Source organism: Schistocerca gregaria, chromosome 6 (genome assembly GCF_023897955.1).
Source record: "Schistocerca gregaria isolate iqSchGreg1 chromosome 6, iqSchGreg1.2, whole genome shotgun sequence".
NCBI classification, from domain to species: Eukaryota; Metazoa; Arthropoda; class Insecta; order Orthoptera; family Acrididae; genus Schistocerca; species Schistocerca gregaria.
Window position 1 is genome coordinate 295119474 of NC_064925.1, and position 24861 is coordinate 295144334.

The window sequence follows — 24861 nt, forward strand, 5'->3', positions numbered from 1 at the left end:
CGAGGCATCACAACAACGTTTCACCAGGCAACGCCGGTCAACTGCTGTTTGTGTATGAGAAATCGGTTGGAGACATTCCTCATGTCAGCACGTTGTAGGTGTCACCACCGGCGCCAACCTTGTGTGAATGCTCTGAAAAGCTAGTCATTTGCATATCACAGCATCTTCTTCCTGTCGGTTAAATTTCGTGTCAGTAGCGCGTCATCTTCGTGGTATCGTAATTTTAATGGCCAGTAGTGTATATCGCCGTCTTAGTTGCTGTCACTACTGTATAAGTTCGCTCCTTTATTGTTAGCGGACCTGTAGTAGGTGTTAACCTTTAGTTGGGGTAGTTATTTCTAAAGTTGTCAAATTGTGTAGGTTTATTTCATGATGCCGTTAGTTGACAGCTGTATTGACAGTGGAGTCAGCGAAGCTGTACGTTTACAGGCGGCTTGTTTCTACATAAATTTGGAGGTCATATCTTTGTTCTTACCAGGCATATTATATTGCTTATGTGATTTTCTTTTATATGGTTCTACGCTCATGTCTAATCTAATCCTGGGTTCGATTCCCGGTGGGGTCAGGGATTTTCTCTGCCTCTTGATGATGGGTGTTGTGTGATGTCCTTAGGTTAGTTAGGTTTAAGTAGTGTTAAGTTCTAGGGGACTGATGACCACAGAAGCTGAGTCCCATAGTGCTCAGAGCCGTTTGAATAATTACATAGAAAATTTTATTGAAATATTCCTCCCAAACACAAGTAGAAAAACAAAACCTACAAACATTTCAGTGATCATGTTAGCATCAAATTAGACATGACCACTAGAAAGCATACGTTTGAGAACTGACTACTCAGCCAGTAGCTCGGACTCGAGCCTTACTACCACCTCATGTCCACTTCTTGTATTTTTCTCTTGTTCGGTTTTAGGAAACCAAACGAAATGCACGTTTGACGGCGCCGTCTCTGGAGGATCACTTGATGAATTTACGCCCAAAACTGTCCAATTTGGTAACTTCAGTGCTAATTAACTTGTATACGGCGCAGCGTATCGAATTTTTTCTTAGTATTTATTTCTCAGCACAAGCTACCCTGCGACGCCCTTACAAGCTTTCCACACTCTTTCTGTCCATTCTGTATATATGTGTATACTTGAAAGGGAGCAATAGGCTAAAATTGGCCAATAATGCAGAATAAAGCGCACGCTCGCCGGAAAGACACGAATACCACACTGATGCTTTGCCTAAGTATCGGTGCTTGTATACAGACATCGGATTCGCCCTACGTTGCATATACGCAACGCCCTCAAAGGGAAACATTTTGGTCGCCCGTCATACAACACCAGCAGAACAAAGTGTTCCTTTGATTATGTGTAGTAGTTGCATGCGTGTACCCTTATTGGTTTTGACTATAGAAGACATTGACCACGTCGGACTCCCGTAATGAAATCACACCTGCATAACTGGAGTGGGAAATGATGACGTATAGATAGATTCATGTGACTGGCCGTGCTTTGTGTAGTACGCTCTAATCTCTGCCGCGCACCTCGTACCATGGTGGACAGCGTGAAAGGCCGGAGTCCTTTCTCCTTTTTTTTTCGAGTAGGAGTGGGGGAGGGGGTGAATGGGGTTTGAGGGCGGGCCCCCCGTCAGAGCAAGAGACGCCTGTTTACCCCCGCGGACAACCCCAGGTCCGCAGTTTTATCAGGCCTGCCGGGTTGCTTTTGTGCCTGTCCACTGGGCTCGGATCCTGTCGGAGGGGACTTAACTGTGTGTGTGTGTGGGGGGGGGGGGGGGGGGGGGGGACCCGTGATGGCCCACGACAGACTGGCGCCAAGGCAGAACGAGAGTGGGGGGAGGGGGATCTGAGACACACACACAGGAATTGCTGTGTGCTTGCTGGGGGTGGACTGACCCTCACCCGCCAGCCAACCCCCCCCCCCCTCTTTTCCTTTTCCCTTGCCAATACAGGCACACGTAGTTCCCCCACCAACACTAACTGCCTTCATGTTCTAAACACCCTGCCGTCACCCCTCCACCACCTCACCACATTCTCACCCACACAGCCAAACTCTCCCCCCCCCCCCCCCCCCACACTCCCCACCCCACCCATCGCGCCGCCCACGCGCAGTTCGGATACGCCGGCTGCGCAAACTAGATTGCGTTGCTCCCTCGCATTTCAATCATAAATACTTCACGCTTATTTCTTTTGCGCTGCACATCGCTCTCGTTCTATTTCCATTATTCTTTTATCCTTTCGGTTTCCGCGCTTTTTCGCTTTTACTCTCTGGATCAGCAGCCAAAGCGGGGGCGTAATACCGGTTGCGAGAGGGGAGTGCTCCGCAGCACTTCAGCGTTTGACAGAGCAGATGAAGGGGCCGGAACGAGCCTGCAGGTCTGCTGGTGGGCGTAAAATTTAATTGTAATAAATACTGACTAATTTTTTCGGCCTGCAGTAGCCTAGTGGGAATCAGCTATTGCCGTTTATATTGTAAAATCATCACTGTACCGCGCATTTTACGGATGATGATAACCTCCCTTTTTTGGAAACTGTGTTTTTCCCACACTACCAGAGACTTGTAGCTCCCGCCAGTTGGTGGGAGCAGGTCTTGTTTCTCACTCTACACATCGGCCACGTGACTTTATATGATCTATTTTTATTTTCAAAATAAAACAAATCGATTTCCTGCCCTACTTGAGTCAGTTAATCGATCTGCGGACATGAAAACCTTTAATTGTTCTAACTTCTGTCATCCCTTAAAATGGCTCATATTCGGCTGCCACACGACGCGTTCTACTTACCTGCATAACTGGAATGGGAAATGATGACGTATAGGTAGATTAATGTGAATGGCCATGCTTTGTGATACGCTGTAATCTCTGCCGCGTTCACCGGACCACTGTGGACAGCGTAAGGTAAATGCTGGGATGGTTCCTTTCTAAAAGGCACGGTCAGTTGCCTTTCCGATCCTTCCTCAGCCCAACCCCGTGCTCCGTCTGTAATGACCTCGTCATCGACGGGGCGCTAAGTCCTAGTGTTCCTTCCTACCGTTTCTCGAACGTAGACACGACATTTAATAGAACCGAATAGAACTACACGATACCCAAAATGAAATTGATGTGGAAAATGCATCATACGCTTTAAAATAGACAATACAACTTAAACACATGCTCCATAGGTGAATGAGGGAAGCTGGGTTGCCTGTCTTAAAGCGTATGTAACATTATCCAGCCCACTTTTATTTTGCCCACCTTGTATGGGAAATAAGTATGGTAACAGCATAGGTCATACACATGAAGCACAGGTTTTGGTTATTAGAACTGAAAAGCAGAGCCGTTTAGAGAACATACTTTTACACAAGTGACATACACAAAGGTACCGACTGGCCGCCGTGTCATCCTCAGCCCACAGGCGTCACTGGATGCGGATATGGAGGGGCATGTGGTCAGCACGCCGCTCTCCCGGCCGTATGAGTTTCCGACACCGGAGCCGCTGCTTCTCAATAAAATAGCTCCTCAGTTTGCCTCACAAGGGCTGAGTGCACCCCGCTTGCCAACAGCGCTCGGCAGACCGGATGGTTACCCATCCAAGTGCTAGCCCAGCGCGACAGCGCTGAACTTCGGTGGTCTGACGGGAACCGGTGTTACCACTGCGGCAGTTAAACACTTTCAGTTAGTTGTCTGAATTGTTTGGAAGAGTATCTGCCGAAACCAGGGAAGGGTGCGATGTTGGATGTTGGGATCTGAAGCGAATTCGACGTTCCGACTCATCCCAAAGGTGTCCCATTGCGTCCACGTTAGGCTTCTGGGAAAGTCAGTTTATTTCAGGCACATTACTGTCCACAAACCACTGCCTCACGGATGTTACTTTATCACAGGGTGCATTGTCATGCTGATAAAAAAGTCGTCGTCTTTGAACTGTATCTGTACTGTAGCCTGCACACAATGCAGTAAAATGTATTCATATCTTTCCATATTTAAACTGTAACACGTAGCGTGCTGAAGCAGTATTCTATTTCTTGTTAAGGTAGGCCGTGAGTGAAATTTGAGAACAATTAGATGGCGAATTAATAGAAAAATTTACATTTCAAATATGTTTGTACTAAATAGGAGAACATCTGTCAGTGAAGTCGGTGGTAGCTCTTAACCACACGTTAGGAATTATCTATCAAATGGGTGCCTACGTTTACTTGTGCTGTTTTATTTTATTAGAAGACTGTATGACAAACCAGGCACTGGGCGGGTATTAATTTTGCCAATTTGCTACTAGTAACAAAACAAAAAATCAAGTGCGTATGTAAAGTAATACTGAAAAAAAAAAAAAAAACAATTTCCACGTATTCGTGAGAACACTTTTGAAATTACGAAACAGTTTCTGTACGCTTGGGGCACCTGCTTCTCGTATCTGCAACGCTTATTTCGTAAACGTCTCTATGGCCATGCTTCTTCGTAGCTCTAAAGACTGTTGTTATGTTCGCCGAAGCCATTTGTACTTGGATGCTGTCAAAAGCACTGTCAGGTGTGAGGGATTTCTGTACGCTGACTCGACTCGATCTGTGTGTCGTACATTGATATACATATGTGTAGGTACATTCAGCGGCAGATGTGAATACTGTCAGCGAAATGTGTTGCGAATAGAGGTAGTACCAAAGAAGTGATAAATTTAAGCGTCTTGCAAGATGCGGCAGTTTTTTATGCGTCTTAATGTTTATGACGTCAATCTTTTGATGTATGTCATAGAATGATATAATTTGGGAGACGCATTTAGAGGCATACGTAATACTGGTTGCGAAATTAATTGCGAATAGAGTTAGTAGCACAGAAGTAATAAATTTAAAAGTCATGCATGATGCGGCAGTTTGTCACGCATCTCATTGTTTATGATGTCACATTCCTTGAACATCTTACCCCCACAGTGATTGCTGCCTGACAGTAAAGGATATGTGTATCAAGTTTGGTTGAAATTGGTGCAGTGGTTTATGAGCAGATGTGGAACATACACACATACATACATACATGCATGTTTACACAGGGTGACAATTATTAAACTATGTGAGATAAAATCGTCATAACTTCTGAACGTTTTTCGTTAGGACGTTCAAACTGCACGGTTGGCTGCGAGGTATGAGGTGAATTAGTTTGTGCTATATGGTTTCGTTTAGAGACGAAGCCGATTTTGATTTGGTTGGTATCATCAATACGCAGAATTGGAGAATTTGGGGAACAGAGGATCCAAATTTCGCGATCGAGAAGTCTCTCCTTCTTCATCGGATGACTATGTGGTGTGCAAAGTCCAGTCACGGAATAATCGGTGAGATATTCCATGATATACACGGTGACCACCGAACGGTACATGAAGGTTTTCGAAGATGATTTCAGCCCCATTATCCAAAGTAGCCCCGATTTCGATTTCCAACAGTTCAGCTGATCACGCGGAATTTCGGTATTCGTCTGCGCCACTTCATCGCCAAGGATGGCAGGCATATCGAACACGTCATAACCTAAATCCGAAAATCTGTAGTGACGTTTACATATTGAATAAAGTGTGTGCACGCCGTAGTTTGTAACTAATTCACGATTTTTTTCATGCAGTTCACCCTGTAGTATGTAGGCTATAATATTTCCATCCTTGCGATTTGTCGCTACTAATTGCGATACACACTGTAACGAGTTCACCACCCTGCCGGAGAAAATGTAATTTCGATGTATTGCTCACGCGCTGCCTGCGACAGAAATATCTTTGCTGCTATAGAGTCGCAGCTCAGAGCAGTCTCGGCAAAAGTTGCAGTCGAAAAATGGTTCAAATGGCTCTGAGCACTACGGGACTTAACAACTATGGTCATCAGTCCCCTAGAACTTAGAACTACTTAAACCTAACTAACCTAAGGACATCACACATCACCCAGTCATCACGAGGCAGAGAAAATCCCTGACCCCGCCGGAAATCGAACCCGGGAACCCGGGCGTGGGAAGCGAGAACGCTACCGCACGACCACGAGCTGCCGACAGTTGCAGTCGCTCGCTGCTACAGTGTAGTTGTAGTCTGTAGCTTCGTGTGGGTTGCGTATCTTTTGTGCAACGAATCTGATTTCCTCACTACTATTCCTGGCGCATTCCTCACGTAATTTGTTTTAGTTTCATTGCATTGGACGGCAACGGCTGTAATCTGTTCAGTAAGCTATTCAATAGAGGTGTCACGTTTTTCATTAATGTGTTTGAAATTTTCATTGGTTTGTTTCATCGACCTGTCGTGTTTTTCATCCGACCGTTTGAAATTTTCATTAAGTTGTAGCAATACTGCCATAACTTGATCAGCGTCAAAACTAACGACTCTGTTTTTTATGCTGTGTGGTAGTGTATATGTATTTGATACTTGTTCTGTAACCATTTGGTCATTGATTCATGAAAAGGTTTGCTGATTGGTGATGCACTGTTGGTCACTACATCGGAACCATATAAGTCTGACGTATGTTGAGTAAATTGCTCGTTTTCATTAGTAACCTTTAGCTGCTCACTGTGTAAATTCTGCACATCCGATGTGTGAAACTGGGCAGCGTTCGTCGTAGTGGAGCGCGCCGCGTTATCAATTATTGTTACACTAACTGTGGACATAATTAAATCTGCTCATCGTTTTAATTTGAAATGTTACTGGTTGTTGACAACACTGACTGTCTAAGGTTGAAGAGTTAGAACTGTGTGACTGAATATCTGTAGTATTATCAGTTAAACTACTCAAATCGTCGTTTTCATTCATTGCGCTTCGCCATAAACTGTTTGCAGTTTTTCGCGGATTTTCGTAAGTCAACGGTGTACACAAAATCAAACAAAGACAAAGCGGAGACAAGGTGGTGCAAATACAATGACAACAAAGAGCAATAAATTACCGATGATCTGTGAAAAATATGACAAATTAGCAACTGCGTTACGCCAAATTCAAACTACTCTAACACTGGATAAGTAAGAGCAGATATATAGCTGACTATTTATCAAAAAATTCTCAAAATTTACGATCCTGGACGGATATCGCCAAGTGTAACCTTCCCGTCTAAATGATAATTTTTTTGTTAATATATTAACTCATAAAAACAAAATTTATTTGACGTAAGCGGCGCTACGCCATGATCCTGTGAAATCAATCTGAAAAGTTCTTACCTCATGATGGTGTCGCCGGATAACGCGGTCTATACAGGGTGTTACAAAAAGGTACGGCCAAACTTTCAGGAAACATTCCTCACACACAAAGAAAGACAATATGTTATGTGGACATGTGTCCAGAAACGCTTAATTTCCATGTTAGAGCTCAGTTTATTACTTCTCTTCAAATCACATTAGTCATGGAATGGAAACACACAACAACAGAACGTACCATGGTGACTTTAATGTTCAAAATGTCCTCCGTTAGCGAGGATACATGCATCCACCCTCCGTCGCATGTAATCCCTGATGCAGCCCTGTAGAATGGCGTATTGTATCACAGCCGTCCACAATACGAGCACAAAAAGTCTGTACATTTGGTACCGGGATTGCGTAGACAAGAGCTTTCAAATGCCCCCATAAATGAAAGTCAAGAGGGTTGAGGTGAGGAGAGCGTGGAGCCCATGGAATTGGTCCATCGGTGACCGAATCTGTTGTTGAGAAGCCTACGAAACTTCGATTGAAATGTGCAGGAGCGCCGGCCGCGGTGGTCTCGCGGTTCTAGGCGCTCAGTCCGGAACCGTGAGACTGCTACGGTCGCAGGTTCGAATCCTGCCTCGGGCATGGCTGTGTGTGATGTCCTTAGGTTAGTTAGGTTTAAGTAGTTCTAAGTTCTAGGGGACTGATGACCACAGCAGTTGAGTCCCATAGTGCTCAGAGCCATTTTGTGCAGGAGCTCCATCGTGCATGAACCACATGTTGTGTCGTACTTCTAAAGGCACATGTTCTAGAAGCACAGGTAGAGTATCCCGTATGAAATCATGATAACCTGCTCCATTAAGCGTACATACTGACGAAACTAAAATGAGCTCTAACATGGAAATTAAGCATTTCCGGACACATGTCCACATAACATCTTTTCTTTATTTATGTGTGAGGAATGTATCCTGAAGGTTTGGCCGTACATTTTTGTAGCACCCTGTATATCTACTCGAAAATGGCACAGCTTACTGCAAGGTTCGCCTATCTACTAATACTGGACAACATTTGTCTGAGATCTGAATTGTTAGAAAAAACTGACTATTCTCATTGACACTGCTGCACAGCTTGTCGTGAGATTACTAAAAAAAAAAAATCTGAAATATTTAAATTTAAGTAAATTACTGGATCGGGACTGGTAATGACTTAAGGCAAAATTATTCCTTCTTTTTTGTAGACTGGTAAAAATTGTACTCTGAAAATCGTTTACATTATTGATAAAGATCTGCAATCCACTATGTGAAAAATTGAATATTACAAATCTGGGTCAACTGGTGCTGACGAATCACAAAAAGATTGAAACAAATTAATATTAACATCTCAGACAAGTGACTCAGCTACGCGCATGCCAAAAAAAATAATAAAATTTACCTTTACAAGCGACAGACTACAACTGCACTGTAGCAGCAAGCGACGGCAACTGCTGCCGAGACTGCTTTGACCTGCAATTCTATTGCAGCAAAGATATTTCCTTCGCAGGCAGCGCGTGAGCAATACACCGAAATTACATTTGCTCCAGCATATGGTGAACCCCTTAGAACATTGTATACAAATTTTGCACTTGGCGCACCAAGCCGCTAGTTATGTCGTGCTGACAAGCAGGAAAACTCACAAGGGAACCTCCCCATCGCACCTCCCTCAGAGTTAGTTATAAGTTGGCACAGTGGATAGGCCTTGTAAAACTGAACACAGATGAATCGAGAAAACAGGAAGAAGTTGTGTGGAACGGTGAAAAAAATAAGCAAAATATACAAACAGAGTAGTCCATGCGCAACATCAAGGAGAGTGTGCTCTCTAGCAGTGCCGCGGTCCCGTGGTTAGCGTGAGCAGCTGCGGAATGAGAGGTCCTTGTTTCACGTCTCCCTAGAGTGAAAAATTTATTTTTTTATTTTCAGACAATTATTACCTGTCCGTCCGATGCGAGGTAACTGCGCCGTAGTATGGGGACGCTACACCTAAACGAACATCGAAACACACGACGTCAGTCGACTACAGCGCACGGAAGAGAGAGTATTTCTGCTAACGAGGCTCCCTGGCTGGCTGTTGACTGTTCGCTACTTTGGACGAGAGTGCATTAAATACGTGAGATGCATTCCGTGGGCAATATGAATCCAGCAAATATAGCTCGCGACTTCAATAACAAGGTCAATGAATATTTTCCGAACCCATACTACGGCGCAGTTACCTCGCATCGGACGGACAGATAATAATTTTCTGAAAGTAAAAAAAAATGAACCTTTCACTCGAAAGGAGACATGAACCGAGGACCTCCAGCTCCGCAGCTGCTCACGCTAACCACGGGACCACGGCGCTCCTGAGCTAGTACTGTTCTTGATGTTGCCTATCTTGCACAGACTTCTCAGTTTGTATATTTTGCTTATTTTTGTCATAGTTCCAAAAAACTTCTTCCTGTTTTCTCGATTGATCTGTGTTCAGTTTTTCAAGGCCTATCCAATGTGCCAACTTATAACTAAATCTGAGGGGGGTGCAATGGGGAGGTTCCCTTGTGAGAGACAAGGTTTCCAGACAATATAGCGCAACGAAGCTACAGAAGGCCCGCAGCAGTAACAAAATTATAATTTTTTTCCCTCTAACCGATGGATCTGAAAAGTTGTGCGAGCCAGGATCATGAACTCTAAATCACTGAGAGGCTTAAGGGTAGAAACACACGATACTGCGCTGTGCGTGTCTGCCGGACATGTTCCGATAAGCGAGAGGCTATTTTCACAGCATGGCACTCGCCAGCCACAGAGTATCAGAGCAGTTCCGTGTTTGACACCCCGCTGGAAGTGCGGTCCTTCCGCGTCGCACGCAGAGACCGCCATGAATCACGGCGTTTTTGATTTAGTGCCGCCCTGCGACGGATACACGGTGGGCTGTGCCGCTGTCCGGGAAAACGAGGCGACAACCGCGCAATAACGCTGCGGTCTGCCGTGACAAACAGCCAATACTGCCGACAGCCAATCAGCGGCGCAGCTGCGCCGGCCGGCAGTTACGCGACGCGTCGGCTGAAGCCATCGCACTCCCGGACCCTGTTCCTACACTCCGTTTATCGTTAAATTTAGCACGGAACTAAACAGTGCGCCGTGTATTCCACAGAACGCCAAACTGTAGCTGAAGACCTCAGATGTTAAGTCCCATAATGCTCAGAACCATTTGAACCTCTCTCCTCAGCCATACCCATCCCATCGTACAGCCCATAGGGTACGTTCTGATACTACCCACACAATATACCAGTCGCACAGAGCACCCCAAATGTCTCGGTTTAACAATCCTTCTGACTCAGACCATACCACTATGGGTGCTAGATAGTTTCTGCCCCCGCAGCACTTCTTCCAGGCAGTAAGTAGTATGTGTACCGAATTGGTTTGAATAGATCCACTGGTTTAGGAGGAGATGTGGGAATCACTCACACACACACACACACACACACACACACACACACACACACACACACAGGACGCCCATTTCCGTATATGTATATGATTTTCATTTTGAGAAAAATAGTGGTCCTGTGGCACTCTCTAGGGGTGTGCCTGATGTTGCTTTTGCACCCGAACACGTGTCTTCGTTAAGAACGACATGTTGTGTTTTAAGTGCTAGAATTTCTGCAATCCAATCACAAGAATGATCCTGCATTCATATGCCTGTACTTTGATTATTAGGCAACAATGCTTAACAGAACGGCATCCAACACCTTCCTGAAGTCGGGGCACACAACATCAGCCTGAGCCTCATGAATGAACAGAGCGAAGCGAGCTGATGTGCCCTTACGGTGTCCGCGGTTCTTTCGTTGCCTATTACTAATGGCAATTCGTTATCATTGTTTGTAGCCAGTCAGGTGAAAATTTGGTCAATGAGAATCTCACAGTCTTATAATATAGGTTACCACAAATATACAGCTTTTCCGAATACGTCACGATATCCGAGTTTGTGGTTAGGCTGGAACCTAACATGTCAACGTAAAAAGCTACAAGTGAAACAAAATACCAGTTTGGTTTAGGAGTCACAGCAAAATTACAAACGAGCAGAGTGAACAGCTACCCAAATCCGACTCGTGAATCGTCGTCTTTACATCCAGTTATCGTCTCGCGAATCGTTACCAACAGCATAACTCGACGCAAAATATGCGGCACTGTAAGACCGTTTTTACCGCGAGATGCTTTTCACGCGATCCTTGTTTACGGTACCCGTGTCGATTTCTGCTGAGGTGACTTTCGGTCTGCATAAACGTATTAGTACGTGAGCATAATACACGTTCTAAAACGTTGTACAACAGACTGTTGTCAGCGGGTAGGTTTATTGCTGTGGCGCGTCTGATCCGAGGCTGGTAGGTCCGGAATAACAGCTTGATATCCGCGAATGGAACGACCACCTTCCGCAGTTATTTCCTGTCGCCTGGAGACGTCGCTGCGCTCATCTTTGTTCTCCGCTGGAGTATTTCCGCGCACAGAGGCGGAGACGCGGTCTCGGCGACGTAGCGCCGACAGCAGCACAAGTGCGACCCAGATAATGTACTCAGGTGCCCGGTCGCACCTGGCGCCCCCTGCTCCTATAGAATTATTGCGTAACTAAGTTGTGCGCTCCGCTCGCTCCATAATTAAAGTTGCCGTGCGTCGTAAACGAAATTTATGCGACCCCGTTTATGGACGCTATCCCGCGCGCTCTCTCTCGTATTGCGACGGGAAATCCTTTCAAGCCTGTTTATTTTTTCGTAACGTAGTCTGTACGCACGTACCTCCTCCCACTGCAGCTGTTATATTTAGGTGTCATTACCGTGGGCTGCGTCTGTTGGGCTTTCTCGAAGTGAAGCGAAACTAAGAACAGAATAGAATTGAATCGAGCGAAGATTGCTGCCATCAGCTTCACAAAACTTGGTATCCTACTGCGGAGGAAGTATGAGTTGCGATGTAACTCCTATTCATGCTACTTTGGTGCGAGGCCAGAATTTCGTCAGTATGGGCTGCAATATGAGTTCCACACGTACCTTTTCGTTTACAACTTGATGAAATTCTTAGAGAAATCTTCGGTCGAACACTTGTGTCGTTGTACGACATTTCGGCAGAATCGTTGCTAGTATAGATAAAACAAAGTAGAAATAATAAGTAATGACTCAAAATCAGTGACTGTACGTCTCTTATTTCATTTAATCGTATGCATAAACTAAACTCCGCCTGAACAGGCTGTGAACGCCCAAAGGTACCGAAGGATGAGGATATGGAGGATATGGAGGGGTATGTGGTCAGCACACCGCTCTCCCAGTCGTATGTCAGTATACGAGTACGAGACCGGAGCCGCTACTTCTCAATCAAGTAGCTCCTCAGTTTACCTCACAAGGGCAGAGTTGCACCCCGCTTGCCAACAGCGCTCAGCAGACCGGATGGTCATCCATCCAAGTGATCTGACGGGAACGGGTGTTATCACAGCGGCAAGGCCGTTCGCTAATCATATGCATAGGTTGACTAAAAATATGGAAACCGCGATACATGAACGCCTGAACCTGTAGATTGCGCTGTATTATTTGACCACGAGCACCCGGCGATGACCGCTTATGTATTTATTCCAACCTCTATTCCTATCTCCTCCTCCGCCTTCTCTCAGTCTATCTCCTCCTCTTTCTTTTATCTATCTATCTCCTGCTCTCTAATCTCCCTGTTCACCTCCTCCTCTTTCCTTTCTGTTCATTTCTCCTTCCCCTCTCTCTGTCCATCTCCTCCCTCTCTCTGTCCTCTCCACTTCTCTCTCCACGTTATCGTCTGTACATCAATAGAACGTTGCTGGTTCTTACTCCGACAGTATTTCTTTTACCAAGTTTGACTGAAATCGATGCAGGGGCTTAAGAGAACATTTTCACGCGAGTTTTTGACACCGTACGCACATGTCACATATATTTCACGTATATTTAACATATTTCACACATATTTGTACACATAGTTCACATGTATCTAGCGAATTTAGCCCTGGGGTTTTATTTTCAGCATCTCAAGGTTTATGACCTTGTATCTTCTGATCCATGTATAATTATGTAGGTACATTCATCGGTATATGAAGATACTGCCTGAAAAATGTGTTGCGAATACAGTTTGTAGTAAAGAGTGAATAAATTATAATGTCATGCCCAATACATCAGTTTTACTGCAGAAGCAGAGAAAACTCTTTGATACGTAGGTGGTTCTTTCCCCCACAATGATTCTTTCCAGATAATAAATGTGCACCAAGTTTGGTGAAATCGGTGCAGCAGTTTAGGAAGAGATGTCGGACATAGATACAAACATACATACATACATATGTATACTGTTTGGATACAGGGAAAACAGAACGCGGGCGGAAATGGGTTTTGAGTGATTGTGACGGAGTCATTGAAGAGAACTGTGACGAAATATGGCTGGTCGAGCTGGATTTACAAAGCCACTCAGCTACAAACTCTGGTAACAGGAAACCATGGTCCCGAAGCCACGAAAACTGGGTTATGGGGCAATGGAAGAAAGTAATTTGGTCGGAAGTGTTTTGTTTCACACAGTTACCAACTTCTGACAGAGTTTACGTTCCAAGAGTTAAATTTGATAGGGGCTACGGTATTGATTTGGGTAGCCGTATCCTGATTTTCATGGATCCCATGGGTACTCTGCAAGGTCACATTATGACAAAAATTATGTGAGCGTTTTGGCTGACCAGATCCATCCGATTGAACAATGTTTGCTCCTCATTGGTGATGCTACCTTCCAAGACGACAGGCTTCTGTTCACACATCTCACCACCATTGTCATCAAACCTTAATATTATTGAGCCTTTGTGGTCTACGTTGGAGAAGGGTGCGTGATCGCTACCCACTTCCATCATCATTGCTTGTCACGATTTGCAGGAATAACGGTATAATATTCATTTGTAAACCACATAGGACGGGTATTCGTCCATTCTGAGGAGCTCCTTTGAATGCCAGAGGGCGTCCTTCACCGTATTAGACGGGGTTCGTCCACGAGGCACAGAGAGCTGTGAGCGGTAGATACAGGGTTCCAAGTAACTACCGGTTCCTTGACTTCCGAAAGTCATTCGATACAGTTCCGCACTGCCACCTAATGAACAAAATACGAGCATTTGGAATATCAGATGATGATGGATCTAAGCACTATGGGACTTAACATCTCAGGTCATCAGTCCCCTAGAACTTAGAACTACTTAAACCCAACTAACCTAAGGACATCACACACATCCATGCCTGAGGCAGGATTCGGACCTGCGACTGTAGCAGCAGCGCGATTCCGGACTGAAGCGCCTAGAACCGCTCGACCACAACGGCCTGTAGGAATATCAGACCAGCTGCGTGACTGGAGTGAAGAGTTTCTGGCAAACAGAACATAGCATGTCATTCTGAACAGATAGAGCATCATGGAAGTGTTTCAGAACCATTACTTTTCATAATATGTATAAATGACGTAGTAGATAATGTCCGAACTTCCGTGAGGCTTTTCGGAGATGACACTGTTGTAAACAGAGGAGTCGTAACGCTATAAAATTGTAACGAAATGCAGAAGGACATGCAGAGAATCGACGCATGGTGGAGGTAGTGCCGATTAACCCTCAACATAAACAAATGTATTGTATTGCAGTAAATAGGCAGAAAGATCCTTCGTTGTATGATTGCAAAACTGCAGAGCACTCACTGCAACCAGTTACTTCCATTAAATATTTAGGAGCATGCGCCTGGAGCGATTTGAAGAGGAATGACCCCGCCAAATTAATCGCGAGTGAGGCAGATGCCGCAGTAGATTGACTGGAAAATTTCTGAGGAAATGTAGTCCGTCAACAAAGGAAGTAGCTTACAAAACAACGGTTTGGACAGTACTTGAATACTGCTCGTCATTATGGGATCCGTACCACATAGGACTCATAGAGGAAAGAGGGAAGATACAAAGAAGAGCAGCACGTTTCGTTAAAAGTTCATTTTGAAAGCACGAAAGCGTCACGGAGATGCTTACCCAGCTCCAGAGTAAACACTGCAAGATAGGTGTTCTGTATCACTTTATGGTCTACTGTTAAAATCCTGAGAAAATTTCTAGAAGAGTCAACAAATTTATCGCTTCCTCCGACGTATATCTCACAGAAAGACGACGGGGATAAAATGAGATTCCAGCCTCCACGGAGGCTTACCCACAGTCGTTCTTACCGCGAACTGGAGCAGGAAAAGACTGGTACACAAAGTACCCTCAGTCACACTCCGTAGGATGGCTTACGGAGTATAGATGTAAATTTAATGCGTTGTGTTTTTGATGTATACATATTTTTGTCCACCGCTTCTAGATGCCACGATATGTAACATACCTGGTGAAACCAAACACGTCACAGCGTCTCATCAAAAACTCACTGCCTGAAAATGCCGCTAGAAAACATGGAGTTGAAACTGAAACCGATGTCAGAAGAGTGAAATTCTGCTCAAGCGCGGTCGGTGGCAGCCATTTGCGCGACCAAGTGGTGAGGACACGAAGCCACGCTGGAGGGTCGTGGGGGAGGGCTGTTAGCGGTAATATCCCCAGGGAGCTGGCTCTACAAATCCACCACAAGAACGCTACTTCCGCGCATATCCCTGGCGCGCTCACGCCTCGACCCTCCAGGAGCACGGCCGTGCAGCTACGCGTGTTTGTACCCATCCTCTCAAGGGACGTGGACGACGGACTGGTGACGTCACAGCACGGAACACGGAGCCAACGAGATATACAGGCCCTGCAGTGTGTCTTGTGTCACAGCAACTTACACTACAGATCTTACGAGTAGCAGCTGCCGTCTCTGGTGGGGAGCGAGTTACTCTTTCAGATGAATTCAGTAATCCTTACTGCACGTTTTGAATACATGCAAGCTCTCGATAACACATGACAAAGTTAAGACCTTTGGTGGGTACCTTTTCACTGAGATATTGATTTCCCCTGGATCCTGAACAGAGCTGAGCGTTCATGAACAGACAAGGCGACTAATGTGACGTCACAAGTTCGTTGCGGGGCCCGTATTTGTCGCGGGCCTTGGTGGAATTCCAAGTTCCACTACTCTGAAGAGTGGGAAATGAGGAGGTCTGTGCCTCGTGGAGAGTATCGTGCCCAATGAGAAGTGACATCATTTTACATCACAGGTGAAACTCACGAGTCATCATACTGTATTGAATTAAATTACGTGTTAGGAGTGTTCTTCATCACGTCGTACGTGGTACGAATGTAAGCTGTTTCAGAACGTCGATAAACTGAGAATCTGTCTAAAATGCGTCTTTTTAGCTATGATTCATCGTAAAATGACAGGAAACGACATATCGGAAGTTTAATACTTGCTGTATTTGATGTTTTTACTGTTATAACTTGTGCGCTATGAAAGTACTCCGTTTCGATAGTATGGCATAATGATGATGAGTCACTTTCATGCAATTTTTTCTAGTTAAATATAAAATAATGACATTTGTAGACACAGTCTTTATACAGTGTGTACCATACACGGAAGGCCGGCCGGAGTGGCCGAGCGGTTCTAGGCGCTACACTCTGGAACAACGCGACCTCTACGGTCGCAGGTTCGAATCTTGCTTCGGGCATGGATGTGTGTGATGTCCTTAGGTTAGATAGGTTTCAGCAGTTCTAAGTTCTAGGGGACTGATGACCTCAGAAGTTAAGTCCCATAGTGCTCAGAGCAATTTGAACAATTTTTTTTTTTTTGTAACGGGTATAAGTACAGATATTTCTATTGGTGACTGAGGGAGGTCTGCTCAACAGCGGCAGTATTTACATCATTTGCAGACTAATAATTACAGCTATTATTAGTCGTATGTTTCTGGCTGGTTAGCACCTCTAAGTATTTGTGGAAAAAGCAAGCCATTAATGATTATTTTCCCATGGGCAGCATGGCAAGTGTTGAAGTTGGACTAAAACGGTTAGGCTATACTGACAGGCGGAGCTACGACCATGCAGAAATCACCATGTCGTAAAGTTTATGAGGTGTTTGTGCGAAGGCTGCTTCAAGAAGAGAAGAAACGACCAACACAACGATGTATGTACATACACTCCTGGAAATGGAAAAAAGAACACATTGACACCGGTGTGTCAGACCCACCATACTTGCTCCGGACACTGCGAGAGGGCTGTACAAGCAATGACCACAGGCACGGCACAGCGGACACACCAGGAACCGCGGTGTTGGCCGTCGAATGGCGCTAGCTGCGCAGCATTTGTGCACCGCCTCCGTCAGTGTCAGCCAGTTTGCCGTGGCATACGGAGCTCCATCGCAGTCTTTAACACTGGTAGCATGCCGCGACAGCGTGGACGTGAACCGTATGTGCAGTTGACGGACTTTGAGCGAGGGCGTATAGTGGGCATGCGGGAGGCCGGGTGGACGTACGGCCGAATTGCTCAACAAGTGGGGCGTGAGGTCTCCACAGTACATCGATGTTGTCGCCAGTGGTCGGCGGAAGGTGCACGTGCCCGTCGACCTGGGACCGGACCGCAGCGACGCACGGATGCACGCCAAGACCGTAGGATCCTACGCAGTGCCGTAGGGGACTGCACCGCCACTTCCCAGCAAATTAGGGACACTGTTGCTCCTGGGGTATCGGCGAGGACCATACGCAACCGTCTCCATGAAGCTCGGCTCTGGTCCCGCACACCGTTAGGCCGTCTTCCGCTCACGCCCCAACATCTTGCAGCCCGCCTCCAGTGGTGTCGCGACAGGCGTGAATGGAGGGACGAATGGAGACGTGTCGTCTTCAGCGATGAGAGTCGCTTCTGCCTTGGTGCCAATGATGGTCGTATGCGTGTTTGGCGCCGTGCAGGTGAGCGCCACAATCAGGACTGCATATGACCGAGGCATACATGGCCAACACCCGGCATCATGGTGTGGGGAGCGATCTCCTACACTGGCCGTACACCTCTGGTGATCGTCGAGGGGACACTGAATAGCGCACGGTACATCCAAACCGTCATCGAACCCATCGTTCTACCATTCCTAGACCGGCAAGGGAACTTACTGTTCCAACATGACAATGCACGTCCACATGTATCCCGTGCCACCCAACGTGCTCTATAAGGTGCAAGTCAATTACCCTGGCCAGCAAGATCTCCGGGTCTGTCCCCCATTGAGCATGTTTGGGACTTGATGAAGCGTCGTCTCACGCAGTCTGCACGTCCAGCACGAACGCTGGTCCAACTGAGGCGCCAGGTGGAAATGGCATGGCAAGCCGTTCCACAGGACTACATCCAGCATCCATGGGAGAATAGCAGCCTGCATTGCTGCGAAAGGTGGATATATACTGTACTAGTGCCGACATTGTGCATGCTCTGTTGCCTGTGTCTATGTGCCTGTGGTTCTGTCAGTGTGATCATGTGATGTATCTGACCCCAGAAATGTGTCAATAAAGTTTCCCCTTCCTGGGACAATGAATTCACAGTGTTCTTATTTCAATTTCCAGGAGTGTATTAAGGTGCCAAATATAAATATATTTGCACTCATACCCATTACAGCCTGTATTGGATTTAAAACCGCAAATGGGACGAAGATTCAATTGAACTAATGAATAACCGTAACTAATATGTATGTCAAATCACTGTACAGCACTATTCGCTGTTCAAACCGTCGAGGAGTCCAGAATCTTCTTCGCGATTTTCTCCGCTTTTTTCGACAATCGCCAACACACTTAATGCAACTACTTCCCGGGCTTCCGTTTCCGTTAAGAAACAGTGCGATTTTCGTGTCAGATGCCGTAGACTGCGTATAACGTTGTAATTTCCCGCATACAATCATGTGACACAAGTGTCCCACTTGAAGAGCCACCACCTTCAAAAGCAAAGATGGGATGGAGTAGCGTTTTCACTCCCTACCCATTTCGGTAACCACAGATATGATAAAAGTCACAAACCACTGAGGCAGAAAGAAAATTGAAATGTGTTAAAATGTTACAATTGGCGTACCTGCTATTTCATACAGTCTTTGATTTCTTGTACGTGTTTATATTGGACTTCGTTCCCAATTTCCGGCGAACGGGAGAGCTCTGGTGAGAAGATTCAATTAGGTATGGAAATTGCGCAGTTAGCTGTGTTTAGGGCCCTCCCGTCGCGGAGAGACTGTCGGATTTCAATTTTAACTGTATAACGTTAAAAAAACTGAACCAAAAAGAGAAACAGCCGCCAAGTGTGACACGTGGTGCCTTGCGCGGAGGACTGACTCGCTCGGTGGCAGTATGTACCGCTCGCCCTACGGTCCACTGCAAACATCACAGCCCCTAATGAGCGTGACGGATTTTCTGGCCGCTGAAAGGAACATTAGCAGCAGTGAATGGTCCGTAATTGCCTTTCGGTCGACTGCAAAATATTCTTTTCGGGCGAAGTGACGCGTGACTGAATTTTCGATTTGATTTTGATTTTTTCATGTTTTTTTCTAAAAAAGAAATCCTGATCGTCTGCAGTGACACGCCAGTTGTGGTTCCATCAAAATAATTAGCGATTTCTTTTCAAACACGGTGACAACGGAGAACAAAGAATGCTATGAGATTGGTTCAGGCAGATTTGAAAACGTCAGTTTTGTTAAAGGGTATATGATTTCTGCGTGTTTGGTTTTGCTCCTCGTATGAGGAAACTTCTGTGTATTAATATTGTTTCATGCCTAAACTTCAAGCGACATCTGTAAGATGTTTGTTTTACAGTTGACAGAGACGTGCAAATATAGAATCATCATTCTGCGTCTATACTACCTGCACTGTGAAATCAGCATCTCATTCCTATCATCGACGTGCAACATTTGTCACAAAGTTAACTTTCATATTTTCGCTCTTGACATCCTAAAAGCATTTGACCAAAGACCACACAAACACTTATTAATGAAACTACGATAACGTAGGTATGAAACAAAATTTGCGAATGGATTGAGGATTTCTGCGAAGGAAGGACACAAAGGACGCAGCATAATATCTTGGACGAAGAGGCAGCGACAGAAGTAGGAGTATCTTCAGTTTTTCCGCAAGGGAGTGTTTAGAAATCCGCGTTCTACATCTACACTTATACTCCGCAAGCCACCCAACGGTGTGTGGCGTAGGGCACTAAACATGCCACTGTCATTACCTCCCCTTCCTGTTCCAGTCGCGTATGGTTCGCGGGAAGAACGACTGCCGGAAAGCCTCCTTGCGCGCTCGAATGTGTCTAATTTTACATTCGTTATCTTCTCGGGAGGTATAAGTAGGGGGAAGCAATATATTCGCTACCTTAGCCAGAAACGCACCCTCTAGAAACCTGGACAGCAAGCTACACCGCGATGCAGAGCGCCTCTCTTGCAGAGTCTGCCAGTTGAGTTTGCTAAATATTTCCGTAACGCTATCAAGCTTACCAAATAAACCTGTGACGAAACGCGCCGCTCTTCTTTGGATCTTCTCTATCTCCTCTGTCAACCCGACCTGGTATGGATCCCACATTGATGAGCAATACTGAAGAGCCAAAGAAACTGGTACTACTGCGTAATATCGTGTAGCGGCCCTCGCGAGCACGCTGAAGTGCCACAACACGACATAGTATGGACTCGACTAATGTAGTGCTGGATGAAATTGACACTATGAATCCTTCTGGGCTGTCCATAAATCCATAAGAGTACGAGGGGGTGGAGATCTCTTCTGAACAATAGGTTGCAAGGCATTCCAGGTATGCTAATTAATGTTCAATTCTGGGGAGTTTGGTGGCCAGCAGAAGTGTTTAAACTCAGATGAGTGTTCCTGGAGTGACTCTGCGGAAATTTTAGACGTGCGGGGTGTCACAGTGTCCTGCTGGAATTGCCCAAGTCCGTCAGTATGCGCAATGGACATGAATGGATGCAGGCGATCAGACGGAATGCTTACATATGTTTCACCTGTCAAAGTCGTATTTAGGCGTATCAGGGGCCCGATATCACACCAACTGCACACGCCCCACACCATTACAGAGCCTCCACCAGATTAAACAGCCCCTGCTGTCTTGCAGTGTCCATGTATTCATGAGATTGTTTCCATACCTGTACACGGCCGTCCTTTCGATTCAGTTAGAAACGAGACTCGTCCGACCAGGCAACATGTTTCCGGTCATCGACAGTCGAATGTCGGTGTTGACGGGGCCCAGGGGACGGTAAAGGTTTGTGTCGTGAAGTTATCAGGGGACACGAGTGGGCCTTCGGGTCCGAAAATCCATACCGATGACGTTTCGTTGAATGGTTCGCACGTTGACACTTGTTGATGGCCCAGCATTGAAATCCGCAGCAATTTGCGGAAGGGTTGAACATCTGTTGCGTTGAACGATTCTGTTCAGTCGTCCTTGTCCTCGTTCTTGCAGGATCTCCTCCCGGCCGCAACGATGTCATATATTTGATGTTCTACCGGATTCCTGACGTTTAAGGTACACTCATGAAATAGTCGTACGGGAAAATCTTCACTTCATCGCTACCTCGTAGATGCTGTTTCCCATCACTCGTGCGCCGCCGGTCGCGGTGGCCGAGCGGTTCTAGGCGCTTCAGTCTGGAACCGCGGTGCTGCTGCGGTCGCGGGTTCGAATCCTGCCTCTGGCGTGGGGGTGTGTGATGTTCATAGATTAGTTAGGTTTAAGTAGTTCTAAGTTCTAGGGGACTAATGACCTCAGATGTTAAATCCCATAGTGCTCAGAGCTATTTGAACCATTTGAACCTGCAGAGTTCAAGCCATTATATAGGTGAAGAATGGACACAGCTAACTTTTAATGTCGGACTAATAGGTGTCCGGATACTTTTGATCAGAGAGTGTAATTTCAGCCGCAACAAAAGTAGATGGCAGACTTTCCCTAATTGGTAGGAAATGCGTGCGTGTTAGAAATTTATTCTGTAATAAATCTAAAGTGTTCACTGAGAAAAATTTACGCGAGCAACGATTGAATGCAGTGGGAATGTATTCTCATCAGTTGGACGAAAGTTATGAAAACAAACACTCCAAACCAACATTTCACGACAATTAATTTGTAAAAAAGCGCACCACATGTTGTAATGAAAGCATGAAAACCGTCTGAAGGTGAATCACAACGATTCGAAACAGGTAACGGTACCCTTTGAATAAAGTAACTAAAAATAAAGTGGTTGCCGGCTGCTGTCTCAACACCATCAAAGTTTCTTTTCAAATAACAGCCACGGTCTCCAACCATGTCATCGAATGACAAAATAGCAGTATTTACTGTTCCTCCGGAAACACCCTCTGTGCCTCTCAGATCGACCACGAAGCCAAAATTAGAGAAATTTGGGGTCATTAAGAAGTGAACCGGCACTTTTTTCTTCCCACGTACTGTCCATGAGTGGAATAGGAAACGGTAGAGTCCGGAAGTGAGCAGAGGAGATTTGTAGATATGAGAAGAGGGTCCCTTTTGTGTGAGTCAGTCAGTGCGTGTTGTGAGGTGTGTTGTGCGAATCAAACGGACAGCCGATTTCACCGACGTCTTCTGAACTAAAATATTACATATTTAGAATATTTTTGACTTACACAGCGACCTCATTGATCTAGTGTCTGTATTGCTGACTTGTATTATGACTTCGTTCAGCTTACCGAGCGAGTAGTTAGCACATTGGGCTCGTATTCTGGAGGACGTTATTTCAGATTCCATCAGCCCATTCAGATTGTAGTTTCTCGTGATTTCCCTAAACTGCTTAAGGTCAATGTCGCGATGATTCCTTTGTAAAGGCACGACTGATACCGATCCCCCACCCTTAAAACATTGCGTATTTGTCCATCGTCTCTAATAGCCTCGTTGTCGATGGATAGTTAAACTCGGATCTTCCTTTCTTACTTCTTGATTGGTCTTTATTTCTCGTATGTACGACATGTACCGTGTTTTACGGACTATAAGACTCAATTTTTTCTTCGAAAAATTGACTCCAAAATTCAGGTGCGTCTTATACACAGAATTAATATAAAAACGTCCAGTATTTGATTTAAAATTCCGTCAGTCTTAAAAATGACCATATATTCGATGCCGCGGGGTATCTAACTTTATCTGACAACATTGTATTCAACTGGCAGCAGCAGTGCACCGATGCAACAAACATCGCCAACGCAGAACACTGTCTAGCCTATGATGCGTCATTGCAAACTACGATGGGTGTTAACTTGAATAGAAAGTTATTTGTGTCATCCGTAACAGCGCAACATTTTTGTAAGTAACTGGTTTCGTAATGAAAAAAAAAGAAGCAGAAGGTCTTCATATTGTGCGGCTATAAATTGAAAGTATTGGCATCTTCTGTGGAAATAGAGCAGGTGGGCGACATTTCGGCCCTCCACCGGAAAAAAAACCATTCGTGATTTGCGGGCTAGTAAAGAAGAACTGAAAAAACTGAGGAATACTAAATGTGCAAATAGACAACTGAATGCAAAATGGTCCAAAACTAGATGATGACGTATTGAAATGGATTCAAGAACACCATAAAACTGTCACTGCAATTGATACAAAAGTGATTCAAATACACGGTAGTGAGAGCTATCGTTACAGTGGAACTACATAGACTTCAAGGGTGGAGTTGGTTGGTGCTACAGGTTTATGAAGCGTCATGGACTTAGCATGCGAGTCAAAACCAAAATATCTCAGAAAATGACTCAAGAGTATGAAGAGAAAATATTATCTTTCAAATGCCTCTGAGCAGTATGCGACTTAACTTCTGAGGTCATCAGACGCCTGGAACTTAGAACTAATTAAACCGAACTAACCTATGGACATCGCACACATCCATGCCCGAGGCAGGATTCGAACCTGCGAACGGAGCGGCCGCTCGGCTCCAGACTGTAGCGCCTAGAACCGCACGGCCACTCCGGCCGGCTTATCTTTCCATTGCTTCATTATTTAGCACCGAAAGAAAGTGTGGAACTAAGCCAAAGAGCGAATATTGACGATACTCCTCTGACACTTGATGTGCCCGAGTAACGGGACTGTTGCCATGAGTGCTGCTAAAACTGTAACTACAAAAACAAATGGACATGAAAGAATGCACTGTTGTCCTTTCATGTTGTTCTTACGGTACTAAACTTAACGATGATCTTTTCCAAGCTCAAAACAAAGCTAAAACCTTCTAAATTACGGCCAGGAGGTGTTTTTCACGTACACAGCAAGGACTGGGTGGAAGAGACTGGTATGAAATTATAGGTTAACAGAGTGTACGAGAGAAGGAAAGGTGCTTTACTGAAGAAGAAATTATGGATTAACAGTGTATACGAGAAAAGGAAAGGTGCTTTATTGAAGAAGAGCTCTCCTTCTCTTCTTCTGCTAGATGAGTTTAGTAGTCATTTGCAAAATTCTGTGAAAGATAAATTGAGCCAGGGAAATATAGTGCATGCTGTTACTCCGAGAGGACGTACTTCATAATTGCAACCCCTTGATGTCTCGACAAATAAACCATTTAAAGTATTTATGAGAGAGGAATGGAACAAATGGATGATGGATGAAACCCAACATGAATTCACGCCGAAGGGAGCTTTAAAACGACCTACAGCCAAAGAGGTGTGTCAGTGGTTAAAACAGTCGTGGTCTAGAGTGAGAGAAGACATTATTGTTCAATCTTTCAAGCCGGCCGTGGTGGTCTAGCGGTTCTAGGCGCTCAGTCCGGAACTGCGCGACTGCTACGGTCGCAGGTTCGAATCCTGCCTCGGTCATGGATGTGTGTGATGTCCTTAGGTTAGAAAAGATAAGCCGGCCGGAGTGGCCTTGCGGTTCTAGGCGCTACAGTCTGGAGCCG

General features: G+C 45.4%; 1 protein-coding gene across 2 annotated transcripts in view; it reads left to right on the forward strand.

Annotated features, from left to right (window-relative positions):
* Positions 1 to 24861, forward strand: part of LOC126278455 (E3 ubiquitin-protein ligase TRIM9) — a 712180-nt gene that overhangs the window by 135561 nt on the left and 551758 nt on the right. The window lies entirely within an intron of this gene.